Source organism: Blennius ocellaris, assembly GCF_963422515.1.
Source record: "Blennius ocellaris genome assembly, chromosome: 14".
NCBI lineage: Eukaryota > Metazoa > Chordata > Actinopteri > Blenniiformes > Blenniidae > Blennius > Blennius ocellaris.
Window position 1 is genome coordinate 9,410,759 of NC_137663.1, and position 13,156 is coordinate 9,423,914.

The following is a 13,156-nucleotide window of genomic DNA, read 5'->3' on the forward strand; positions in this document are numbered from 1 at the left end:
GTCTCACACATTTTACTTCAGGGGCCACATACACCTCAATTTCATTTTGAGTGGACCAGACCGGTAAAATAGTGCAATAATAACCTTCATACTCAAACTTTAAAGTTTTTTCTTTGTTGTGGCACAGAGTATATGTAATGAAAATGTCTATTTTTCTTCCACAAAAAGCAAACACTTACTACTGAGAATGACCATAAAATCACCATGAAGCCCCAATTTTAATGCAAAATACAAACAAAAAAAAACCACAAAAACAAAAAAAACCACACACGTGCACCACAGCTTTCATCTTTGATCATGATCAACTATGACTATCTAATTATCCTCACAGCAATGAACCAGCAGTGTTTGTGCATGTGTACGTCACAACATGCATGTGTTGCTGTACGCCGTGTGTGACAGCCCGTCATGTGCAGCACGAGACCCAAAAGATCTCGGACGGATCTCAGGGAGTTGATAAGCACTATAATTACAGCTTTGCTTGAATTCCCTCAGAGGTAAAAGAGGATTTATTCAAACTATAAAAGATAATGGGGACAAAGGGGACACCATCTAAAAGTGGAGCGATGGCAAGCTTAGATGTGCTAATAAAATACACTTTCGCCATTAGTCGTAGTCAGAAAAAATCTGGAGTGAGGCTTCAAAAGTCTTCTTTATAAAACAAACAAAAACAAGCATTAGACTCAGTGCATTTAAGTTTCATTGCCTTTTATACAATATTTTAACTTTGATGGAGCCATTTCACTGAGTACCTTTGTAATCTCTGCCATGAGTTTGCAGTCATGCACATACACTGATTTTATCTCTCGTTCTCATTCTCATTCTCCCTCATCTCTTCCTTTATGTCCAGGGATAAAAGACTCACCGCAGCTGATATTTGGACCATCTGTTCACAATTTCATCTGTTAAAGTAGGTTTATAGTAAAGTGGCAGCCGCATCCTGGCAAAAGGTTAATCTCTAAGCATATTGCACACATATGTTCAGATTTCTATTTTTATGGAGACACTCATTGATATAATGCATTCCTTATCACTTAACTCTCACGCCCTAAACTAAACCATCACAGCAAAATGGCTCACTTAAACTCTTTATCTTATCCATAACTGAATTTTATACCAACACGAGTAGCAACCTTTGAACAATGTGATGGGTCTCTATATTGTTCATGGCCAAACATCAATAAATCACAAAGTACTATTGATGGATTTCTGCCAAAGCCAGTTTTTTTTCTATCATGGATTCGCCATATTTATAGTTTGTTGATTTTATGTTGCAATAATTTTGTGGTCTACTGTCCTTGCCGACAAGATGAAAAGAAGGCATTAATTCATATATACTGTATGTCTTAAGAGAAAAACATGCAAACTACACAAAAGGAATAGAAGCACAACACTAATTTGCATGTGTCTTTTTGTACATTTTCCTAAAGGTTATGTGAAGAACAAGACTTTATTTCACACTTCAAATGAGCATCCCCAATGCAATCAAATGACTTGGTCCACAACTTTACACCAAAAAGCCCCCTAACTTTTGTATTCTAAAATCACTCCAGCAATCTCCCTCATCACACATGAGCATGAGAGCTGCACACCATTACACTGTATGGTATATACGCCTGAATGTCTCATGGGTGTCTCTATCGGATCGCTTTCTTTGTTATGCTACCGTATATTTTTTCCCCCCTATTTTTCTATATTCCTTTATCTAACAAGGGGGTCAAAACAAGCCTGCACAGGTCATCCATTGCTAACACGGACATGTAGGGAGAGAACCAGAGTACCGAAATAAAGCCCAAACACGCACAACAAGAACACGCAATCTCTGCAGGAAGGACCCCAAGCCAATTCTGGACTCAAACCGAGGACATTCTCACCATGTGCTGCAACCACTGTACCATATAAAATGTGCTTTACAAATTAATCACACAATTCACAAACATGGTTCATAAATATGACATTAATCATTCTTTTTTTGGAGGAATTTTGGACAGTGCAATTGTTTTATGTACCTGTTTTTTATGTATTGGATTGGATTGGATGTACTGATCTAAGATTTGTTTTATACTATTATCATACTAATTTTATATTCTCCCTATTTATCTGCTGCTTGAAGAAGAAGTCTGATTGCACTGACTAATTTCCGTTGTCTCATAGCAATGACAATAAAGATTTCTGATTCTGATTCTGATTCTGATTCTGATTCTGATTCTGATTTTTTTCTTTTGGATGTTGGTATAGTTAAACATTGAAGTGATATAGCAAAGTGTGCATGGCATGTTGATTGTCAATGTTTGTCTCAGAGATGTTTTAGGGTGTGCAACATCCTGGTGTCGTGTTGCAAAAAAAGACTGGAAATCTGCTTTGAGCCCGAATAGTTGATCACTTTATTATGAATGTTAAAATTGAAAAAGTTCAGAGGAATAATTTATTTTTCCAAAGCCATATTTTTTTTTCCTTTTATTTCTGTCTCTTGATTCTGAATATTCACATGAGTTTATCTTCTTACAAGACACTTCACAAAGAACAGCAGGCTTTTACACCAAGGTTTTGCAGGTGTTGGAAGACTGAAGCACCATATTGTTTTAAATTCAAGTCAGTACCATCTAAATCTTCACTTCATCAGGGATTCGGCTGTCTGGGATGTTTTAATTCAGGTAAGTATATAGTAGACTATAGTCGTGAGGATTAATCAGACACATATAGAGGTGTGTGAAACAAGGAGTGACACCGAAAATCATGACAAAGATACTGATTGAACATCCTATTATAGCAATCCAATTGTCTCCCAACTTTTCTTTTTGATCTCAATCTGGCTTTTGAATGATTGAAATGATATAAAACCAGTGTATCTCTCCACAGGCAGCTGGGAATAATAGCTACAGGGCGTAATCAGCAGTGAGTTATGAAAAGAGAAAACGCAGCGATGAGCAATCATACCCTAAAAAATGTTGAATTAATAATGGCACAGAGTGGAAATAGGTTTTCCAGTGGAAAAAAAAAGAAAGATTGTCCCGAAGGATAAATTATTAGACGAGAAAAATCAAAAGAAAAGTTAGTGCCTCTCAAAGTGTGTTTGAGTTTGTAACACTGCTTGAATTGATTTTCTGAAGTGGTACTTGTTAAGGAAATCAGTCTCAAAGTAACAGGCTCTGATCACATCACCTGTTGCAAAACTACAGCAGACGTCTCAGTGATGCTTGCCAGTTGTATTGTATTTGACAGATGAATGGATGGATGGATGGATGGATGGATGGTTTTACAGTTGCAGTAAATTTCAGGGAAATTGAAATTTTTGTATTGTATTTTTTTAAACAAAAGTGTATTTAAGACTTGAATGATGGAAGGTAAATTAAGTAAGGGAGTGGGAGAATGTTGTTCTCAAGGGAAGACAAAACATTTTCTTTTCTTCCTCTGAATGCATTCAAACCACTTGAGAGATGTGAAGGTTTGAATGATTAATGGCAAAACTGAATAAAACCTAGCTTTTTGGAGTGACTATACACTTAACATTCTGTAAGAAATGGCACAGGTAATTGATTTGACTGATGGATGGATGGATGGATGGATGGATGGATGGATGGATGGATGGATGGATGGATGGATGGATGATAACCACATAGTGCTAAAAAGAAACACATTGACATTTATAATTGCCAGATGACCAATGCAAAATGTGTATATTTGTGAACATCCATCAACTTGGATACTCCACGTGTGTCACAGTTGAAGCTTAATTAACATATGTATTAGCAGGTTGACCTTTCTATTTGTTCATCACAGTGATAGTCTTGTGGCTAACGTAGACTGAATAAATCTCAAGAGGCTATTGATTTTCTGTCTGACATTGCTTTATAGAGATTGGGTCTGAACCCAGAGGAACCCAGAAGATCAAACCGTCCTACAGAAAGACATCAATACAGCTGTTTTGATCCACTGACGCTGAAAGCCAGTTTTTAATTGTTTAATTGTTTTTTTAATCCTGTTGCCACTGTACACGTCATCACAAAATGGCCTTGAGCGTTGTCTTTAATACACTTTTCTGTCAGTAAACTTGGTAAGGTTAATAAGAATAGCAAATAATTAGAGTAAAGTGGATTAAAAAAAGCTCAGAAATGTGAAATATAAAGGTAATGTGCACCAAGGAGTGATATCACGGAGTCATTTCCACGTGGAAGCTAGGCATTGCAAACTCACGGACTCATTGATCATTGTAATTGCTTGAATAAGTGCAGGTACTCAAAACAGAAACACATACACCAACTGAAACACAAGGGAAATACATTGCCCCATGATAAAGTAATTAATACATGCAAGAGAAATAATGAGAGGCAGACAGTAATTTAGTGCCTCAGTGAAAAATTACAAGTGTCAGGAAGCTTGACAGATGCACAGGTTCACATTACAGGACTTCTGCTGTTGGTTATAATCGTTGGTTTGCTCATTTCAATATGTGTTAGTTTTCTTTAAAAGATAGAGCAACAACATTTTACATGATGTCATTTGGCATCAATGATCATACACAGTAAATAAACTGAATTGAGTTGTGATCCAAGCCTCCATTTAATCTGAGCTGATAAAACATGTAGGGCAGGCGAGGGACTTTACCAGAACTCTGGAGTTTGAGGGTTTGGCACCAGCTGTTTCTTGAGCGGTGATCTCGGACGTACCCGAGGTCTCATGGACTCACTCTCTTCCACTTGTGTGCACGTCATTGTGCCTCGTTTTCCTCGAACCACTGGGACCGTCGACATCATATTTGCCTTCATCCTCCTTCACTTCTTCCAATATGTATTTTCCAACCATTCCGTTGGTTGGCCAATGGCTGATTGTCAGCCTGTTATTTAAAGTCCCACAGGGTATTAGTTTGCTTGTTTCAACCACATTCAGTCGTGTCCCACTGGGATTGAAGGGTTTCTTAGGGGGACTTTTGTCATTCTACTTCTGAATCAAGAACTCTTATACCAGTACTTGAATCATTGATTAACAGGCTTTCTGATCTTGGTACCTGTGAAGGATGCTCCATTCCTCCCACATTGCATTGAACAGTTATAGAAGCTGAATGAACAAATAGAAGCTTTATTGTATTCAACAAATAAATTAAACAAAAACACGATGAGTGAAAGCATGACGGGTAAATAACTGGATCCTTTGCTGTGGTGTCTCCTCAGAGCTTACAACACGTCCTTGATAGACATCTTTTTAAGTCCAGTTTTATACTCTTGTTGAGCAATTAATTGCAACCAGATCTATGTCTGTCATTAATTGTTTAGGTTGAGGACATTCTTCTATGCTTTTTAACTATTTAAACTTTGACAATACTCAGTTTTGTCGGCTGACGACGCATCTCTTCAGACTTTCTTGTCTTTATTTTTTACTTTCTTCTCTGCTGTTGCGGTGGTAGTTTAAATCAGTAAAATTCTGAAATTGTTGTGATGTTGCATTACAGGATTTGACGAGTCTAAATCTTGAAATCAAGCCACAGTCCAATTTCGTGTGTTAAACTGTCTTTGGTTGGTGATATGGCATCATCTTTTACATTGCTCTCCTAAATTAAAGTCTGCATGTTCACGCGGTTCTGAAATGTTCTAAATCCTCTTGATGCTCTTTGGCAGTGCTGTGGCTGTCAGCTGCCTTCTGGCCACACGTAGATTGCATGTAATTTTGATTATATGCTTGGATCAACCGTTTTATAACTTTCCTCACTGTTTATTGTGGTTACAGTTGGTCGTGTCCACACTCCCTCCTCCCTCCACAGCTGGCAGAGACCTCCGTGTGAAACACTAAGCATATATCATTTGAAACACTCTGTTGGCTAAGGAGCAAAGACACTAAAAAAATCCTTCCCCATAGTCTCACTTCTTTACTAAATTTTTATGCCTTCCATAATGTACCTCCTCTCATCTCTTTTTCTTTTCTTCCCACCTCCTCTTTGTTGTTGTGGAGGTTTGTTGTGTGTTTGTACCAGGAACAACTGTCTCCCTGTGCTCAGTCTCGCTCTGCTGCTAGAATAACCCAGCTGTCTTCCAGCGCTGGATTTCATTCATGCAAATGAGCATAATCCCAAGATGTAAAATCCTCCATTTATAGTAAAACCTCCAAATGATAGGTGACTTAGCAAGTTTTTTAGGAAAAACAATAAAGTGACAGCTGACACAATGAAAAGGAGTGAGGATTAATGTTGTGCAGCCACGGTTGTGGCTTTAGGGTCATATTCAAAACAATCCCGCAGAGACCAGACAGGCTTTACTGAAGTGGGACGGTACAACAGCTGCAGCCACGATAAACAATGATTCTGTTTATTATAGAGGTAGCACTGCATTGTTAAACAAATACAAATAATTAGCTCATGCAAATCAATTATGCATACAATATTCAATGAATTAGAAACAGATGCCCAATGAATCTGCATGAAATCACATTAATTGTCATTCTGCACAGCAGTTTGTAGGGATTGAAATAAAAACCCACAGCTGAACTGCAAAGTCTACTTCAGTCACATAAATACTGACATTCATGGCTGTCTATTTTTTTTTTTATTAATGTCACATATTTTTTTCCCACAGGGGTCACTGCATCCTTCACTTATTATACTCGGTCAGGTTTAAAATCAATGAAATGCTTTTTTCTGTCGGATGAGAATTAAGTCATCAGGAGTGCAAACAGACCTGAGGGAAAAGGGGTAAGTCGTTTATTGAGAATCGCGAAATTGCTACTTCAAGCCAGTAAAATGCCTCTGCAACTTGTTTTCATGTTGAATTATGGATTTCATTTTATTATTTAAATATTTCACGCACACTGATCAATGTAGGAGAAAATATTAAGAAGAACGAAAATGCACCAAAAGTGCCAATCCGATTCTGTTGTTGTTACTGCACAAACAACCAAATATATAACATTTGTTTCGTCTGTCTGATCACATTGAAAGTCCAGGCTGTTTGTGTATTAGATACACTGGGGGTAAATAAGGGGTGGTGATGCAATAATTATTTAATGAGGATCGCTGCACTCTTGTTTCTTCTATATTACAGCGAAGGACTTTATAACAGATGCTCCGTCAATGTGGATTCACTTCAGCACAGACTCAGCCAGGCAGGTGTGGAGCAATCAGAAAGCCTTTATTCAAACCTGTGCTCACCCGCAAAAACACAAATGCAATTTCTTGCCTCTCCAGACTGACAATCCAGCAAACTGGTGTTTATACAAACAAAACCAACATAAAGGTTTTATTTTAAATTTCTCAAAGAGCTTTACTTCTCCCCTCCTCTGGACTGACATTTGTAATATGTGTGCCACATCTTCCAGCTCACAGTTATATACAATCAGCTTATGCAGACTGCATCTCTCTCTCTCTCTCTCTCTCTCTCTCTCTCTCTCTCTCTCTCTCTCTCTCTCTCTCTCTCTCTCTCTCTCTCTCTCTCTCTCTCTCTGTCTGCTGGAGCCAAGCTCAACTGATTAAAAACAACATGCATGCCAACATTAACTTTAAAAGTTGTTGTAAGATGTAATGTGACAGCAGAATGTCTGAGGATACCAGTGTTCATGAAGACAAATCTGAAGCTATTGATGACTAGCAATTCGTTTTGGTGCCATTCTCAAGGTTCAAGGTTCAAGGTGTTTTATTTGTCATTTCAACAGTAAAAGCCAGGTTTCACAGTGTAATGAAATTCTTACTTTGCCGTCTACCCTGGTGCCGACATACATAAATAAATAAGTATATACACAAGAACTGCTTCAATTAAGAATGAAATACGTTCACACCTGAAATCAGAGAATTGATTGGGGAATACATTGCATCTGAGGTCAGAGGTCACATACTGACTGGAAAACCCATTCAACAATAGCAGCATCACCATTCATCCATTTTCTATACTGATTTCATCCAACTCGTGTTTTCTCGTGACTCAAGACTGAAAAGGTAACTGAACTAATCTTATTTTATTAATCCCCTTAAGGATGTTTCTTTTCCCCTCATCAGTTGGCAGCCACAATACGGCTCTCCAAGGAGCTAATAGGGGTCAAGGGTCTTGTTCGGGGACCCACAGTGGCAACGTGAAGCAACTCTAAGCTTTTTCAATATTTTTATCTCAAGAGCATCTTGAAAATGCTTACAGTGACGTTTCTGCCAGTACCTGCCATAATACTCCTTCTCACAGTAATAGGGGTGGAAACCTGTCATTATTCAGAGCAGGAGATTCCTGCTTCCTGTAGCGCACAGGTTTTCATGAATTCACACTCATGGTTAGGCTGTCGTGCCAGTTCTACTCGTCATTCTTCATTTGTCGTCTTTGTCAGTTCTGCTCTTCGAAAGGCCAAATTGAATCCTCCTTTGGTACAGAGGCCACATGTTTGGTAGCCCTGCTTTTGATGCAACCACTTTGTTCAATAATTTAAAAGAATTTGACCTGATCATTTTGTTAAAATAAAATGTAAACCTTTTTCTGAAACTCTGCATCTATGTTTACAGCAACACCGTGTTACATTGGTGTGTTTCTTCATTAACCCCATAGTGATACAGCCAATCACATGCAAGAAAAATGCATCCAGAGAGTTAAACTGAGCTTGTTATTACTGCTGCTGCCATTATTTACTGTATGTGCATGAATCTGTATGTATGGATGTTACACTCTTTCCGTTGTTTCACTGTCTTACATCAGAATGACTGCAGCTTGAAGCTTGTATGAATGCGCTGATCCTGCAAATTTGACATTTTTTCCAAATGCTGCAGGAGATTTTTTCTTAAATTATTATTATTATTTTTAGAGAGAAAAAAAATCCTTCTTTGATGGGACTGTCTCAAATATCTCAGCCCAACAATGCAAGCATGCTCAGATGCATTGTACGGGTCTGGATAATTGTGGCTATGTTAAGGTTTTGCAATTATTTACATGCAATGTCTATGAATTCAGTCTGGGTCATTAATCCGATCATGTCTACCCATCTCAAAATGACCTGTCAAGATTTTTAACATGTCAATATTACTGTCATAATCTACTTATCCATCAGCTGTCTTTGTTGGCAAAGGTGCTGTTAGTCAGATGCAGTCTGGATATATCCTGTCTTTATCTTACATAATATTCAATCCTGTCATCTCATCATGTCCTTTTCTGTCTTTCTGACCCGAACTCAGTGAATAAATGTGTAGCCACGCATGAAGACAAAGAGAGCCCTTATTGAAGGGCACACTAAAAGTAGCCAAAAAGGGTCTGGGAGTATTTCTGTTTAGCTGATAAAAGGTCTAAAACGATAACAAAGGAGGGAGAGATGCGACACAAAATAGAAAACTAGAAGAGTAACTCATCAATAAATGTATAGGGGTTTTATAAAAGAGGAGCCTGTGCCACTGCGCAAAAGGGTGGTGGTGGCGGGGGGTTATGAAATGATTGTTGTGTTAATATGTGTCAAAGAAACTGCAATGTTGATGTTTCAGTTTTACTTTCATTCCTTCCTACTGACCTGAAATCTATCAAGTGCTTTATTTTTTGGGGAGGAGACAGGCTCCTCCACTGAACCTCAAACTCATCTTGACAAAGCCTGGCTGTGTGGGAGGCGCTGTGCCAAACACACACAAACAGCAGGCCTTTAAAATCAAAAAGAAGGAAGGAATGTTCAGAGACATTTGGGTGCTCCTACCGTAAAGCCCAGAGCGCATTACGCAGCTGAAGTCAAAAATGTCACTCCCAGCTGAGTAGAGTCACAAAACCACACCCAGCACTGGAGGCTGCAGATCTTTCCAAGAGATAGATAAATACATATGGAGACAAGACTAGACCATAATGATCCATTTGAAATGCTGTGCTTTCTGTTTTGTTTGTAGTTGAAGGTGATTGTAGCCTACAATGCAAGTGAAGAAAATGGATGCGGAAAGAAAAAAGAAAGAAAAAAGAAACAGCAGGGGTTTTGGGTGGCAAGAACAGGATAAGTCACTATTCATTTGATTCAGGAGAGATGAGAATGAAGGAAGTGCTGTTTTTGTTTTTTTAGATTTCTTCCCTGCTTGGAAACCTCTGAATCTCGCTGACCAAAGAGAAGTGAGTCCAGATATTCAGCGGGTGTGACCAAACAAAGAACATTTCTCACATCTATGAAACGCACTTTCTGAAAGCCTCATGCAGCGTTTACACTCAAACAACATTCTTGACACATCAGTAAATCGATGACAGTTTTGACTTTATGTGAGGAGCTCCCTCTGTCTTTCTCAAAATGCTTTACAGTGAATGGGCAGCTCAAACATCAGATTGGATATCCCAACAGGAGGACGTTACACAACGTCAATGAAATGCGACAGTTCAGTGAATGTTTGGCCTGACAGTCAGGCAGCTATTGAGCGCTCTACTGACAGTCAAAACTTTTGATTGAATCATTCATAAGATTAATAAAACCAGAGTTATTTTACACTACTGTATTTCACTGAAATACTTCAAAATGGAAAATCAATAAAAAAGTCACAAAAGTTAAATATTAACACAGTTAATGGACCATATATAAATAGTAAAAGAAAATAAACAATAAAATATATTGTATGACTTATCAAACATTTGTTTGAATAGGATATTTTTCCCATGAGTTTCTGTAAAAAGCAATAAAATATTGTGCCACTTGACACAAAGCTTGTAAAACATGCCCTCGGTGCATCGATCCATTTATGGCTACTGTGATTAAATACGGTGTAATAATTGTTCTTAATTTATTAGAGTTTCAAAATCTTGCACAGTACCTGGGGAAAATAAGTGTTTTTCCAAGGCAATGAGGCAAACAAACAACCACATCAGGGTCCATTACAGGAGATGCTTAAAACAGATGTCATGCTTTGTCATTACTTGCTCAAATCCCCAAAACCCAGCACAAACCATCTGTTTCAATTTGTCACAGAAATATTACTACACATCTTGTGTAATTATCATAAGATCATCATTGTTAGTTTAGAAGAAAAAAAAGTGCAAGTGACTGATTATGATGAATTGTCCAGTGTTAACTTTTTGTTTTCACTTTGCACGGCCTCTTTTTGTGAAGCATATTTCCTCTCATGCTCTCCCGCCACATTTTGAAGATGAGTCAAGGGGAACCAGCGGATGTTTGTGTGGTTATCAAAAATGCAGTGTAAACCAACTCCATTAGCTATTTAGACAGGGAGGGTGACCGTGGCCGCGAGGGATTGGGATTTCACACCAACACATATAACACTTAAAAAAAAACACACGTATCCCTCCAGTGGTTCAACACAAAACACAAGGTCATGGCATTTTCATGTCAGGACAGGATGAAAATAGAAAGAGGGCCATGAGCTGGACAGACTGAGGCACAATGAGTCAGTGGGCTGATAACACAGACGGACTGAATCAGTGGGCTGAAAGCAGAAGGCAGTTTGCGCAAACATGCATGTGTGTGGGTCTGTGGGTGTACACGTGCATGCGTGTGTGCGTGTGTGCGTGTGTGTGTGTGTGTGTGTGTGTGTGTGTGTGTGTGTGTGTGTGTGTGTGTGTGTGTGTGTGTGTGTGTGCGTGTGCGCATTCTGCAGTCTCTGAAGGGGCAGACCGGTGGAATTGGAGAGCTGATGTTCTTGGGGCTTTCAGGGCATTGCTGCAGGTGGGGAACACCAGTCCTGCAGGTCCCAGCGAACATCTGCAAAATGTTTTTCAGCCTCAAACGCAGGCTCAAAATAACTCTTGCCTCTTTATTTCAATTAGATTACACAAACACAGATTACATATGCACACACATGCAAGTGCACAGCTTTTCAAATGACATCCTTTAGACACACGCACACGTACGCACGCACGCACACACACACACGCACATGCACATGCACGCACGCACACACACACACACACACACACTATTGTTGTGTTGATGATACAAATGTATGTTAAAATTGTTATGATTTAAGATTAAGAAAACTTTTTTTTTTAAATCGCACTAAATTTGATGTAAGTGGCAGCACTGGACCTGTCACAGCAATGAGCCAAGAAATGGGCACTGAGCAATGAGAGGACGATAAGGAGCTTCTCCACAGGGAAACACTGTCCTCTTGTGGCAACTATGGTAATAGTTGCCACAAGAGGACAGTTGCCTCAATGATAGTGGACTCTATAGAGTCAAGGAATTAATAAGAACATAGAAATACTCCTTAAGGATGAGACCTGCAGATGTAGACTGGATTGGAAATCAACTTATTTTCCATTATTCATTTGATCAAAATAAATGCAGTGATGTGGTGTTGGTGTGTCATACAAAGGTAAAACATAGGTTTTTCCCGTCAAATATTGAAGTCTCTCCATAAAGCATGATATTCCACAGTTACAGTAGAATGACAGACACGTTTTTTTAAAAGCATAAATTACCACAATAACAGAGATGTTTTTGACTCAACTTCCATGCAGAAATGAGAGAAAACTATGAGGGTCGAGCCAAGACTGACCAAAAAAGGTCACAAGGCCAAGCAGATCTTTCTATGCACAGTTTGCATGTTCTTGTCTTTGTATAACAATAAATAGAAGCATGGTGTGTTTAATAACTGATGGAGAAGGAGTGGAATTAAATACATTTATACACCACCCAACGTCTTTTCAAATATGTTTGTGTGTATCATCATAATCCATTTGATATGAATAAAGTAAATTTATTTATGTACAATATCACACATTTATTATTGATTGTGTTGCTAGTGAAGTTTATCCATCCATTTCCTATACCATTTTATCCTGTGCAGGGTCAGGGGGCGCTGGAGACAATCTCATCAAACTATGGCCAGGGTACACCTTCACACCTAAAGGCAATTTTTGAATCATCAACTAGCCTCGCATGCATGGTTTTGGGAGGTAGCCCACGCATATATGGAAAGAACATGCAAACTCCACACAGAAAGGCTCATTTGAACCCACGACCTCTCGCTGTGAGGCTGTGGATCTCTTTGTCTGGACCTCTTCATCATAGATTTGGAAATCATTGTAGAGGGTGTTAAAAATCTAAACAGCCAAAATAACTTCTGTTTCATTAATTTTTAATTTATTGCCTCTATTGTCCTTAACGTTACACGCATGAAAAAACATCCTCAGTGGAAAAATTAACGGCTCTCTATTTAGCGGACCTGTTTCTATGTGTTCCAGCTCTATGATGACGTTTCCGGAAGTGAGCCGGAGCGCGAAAAGGGGAGTTTCAT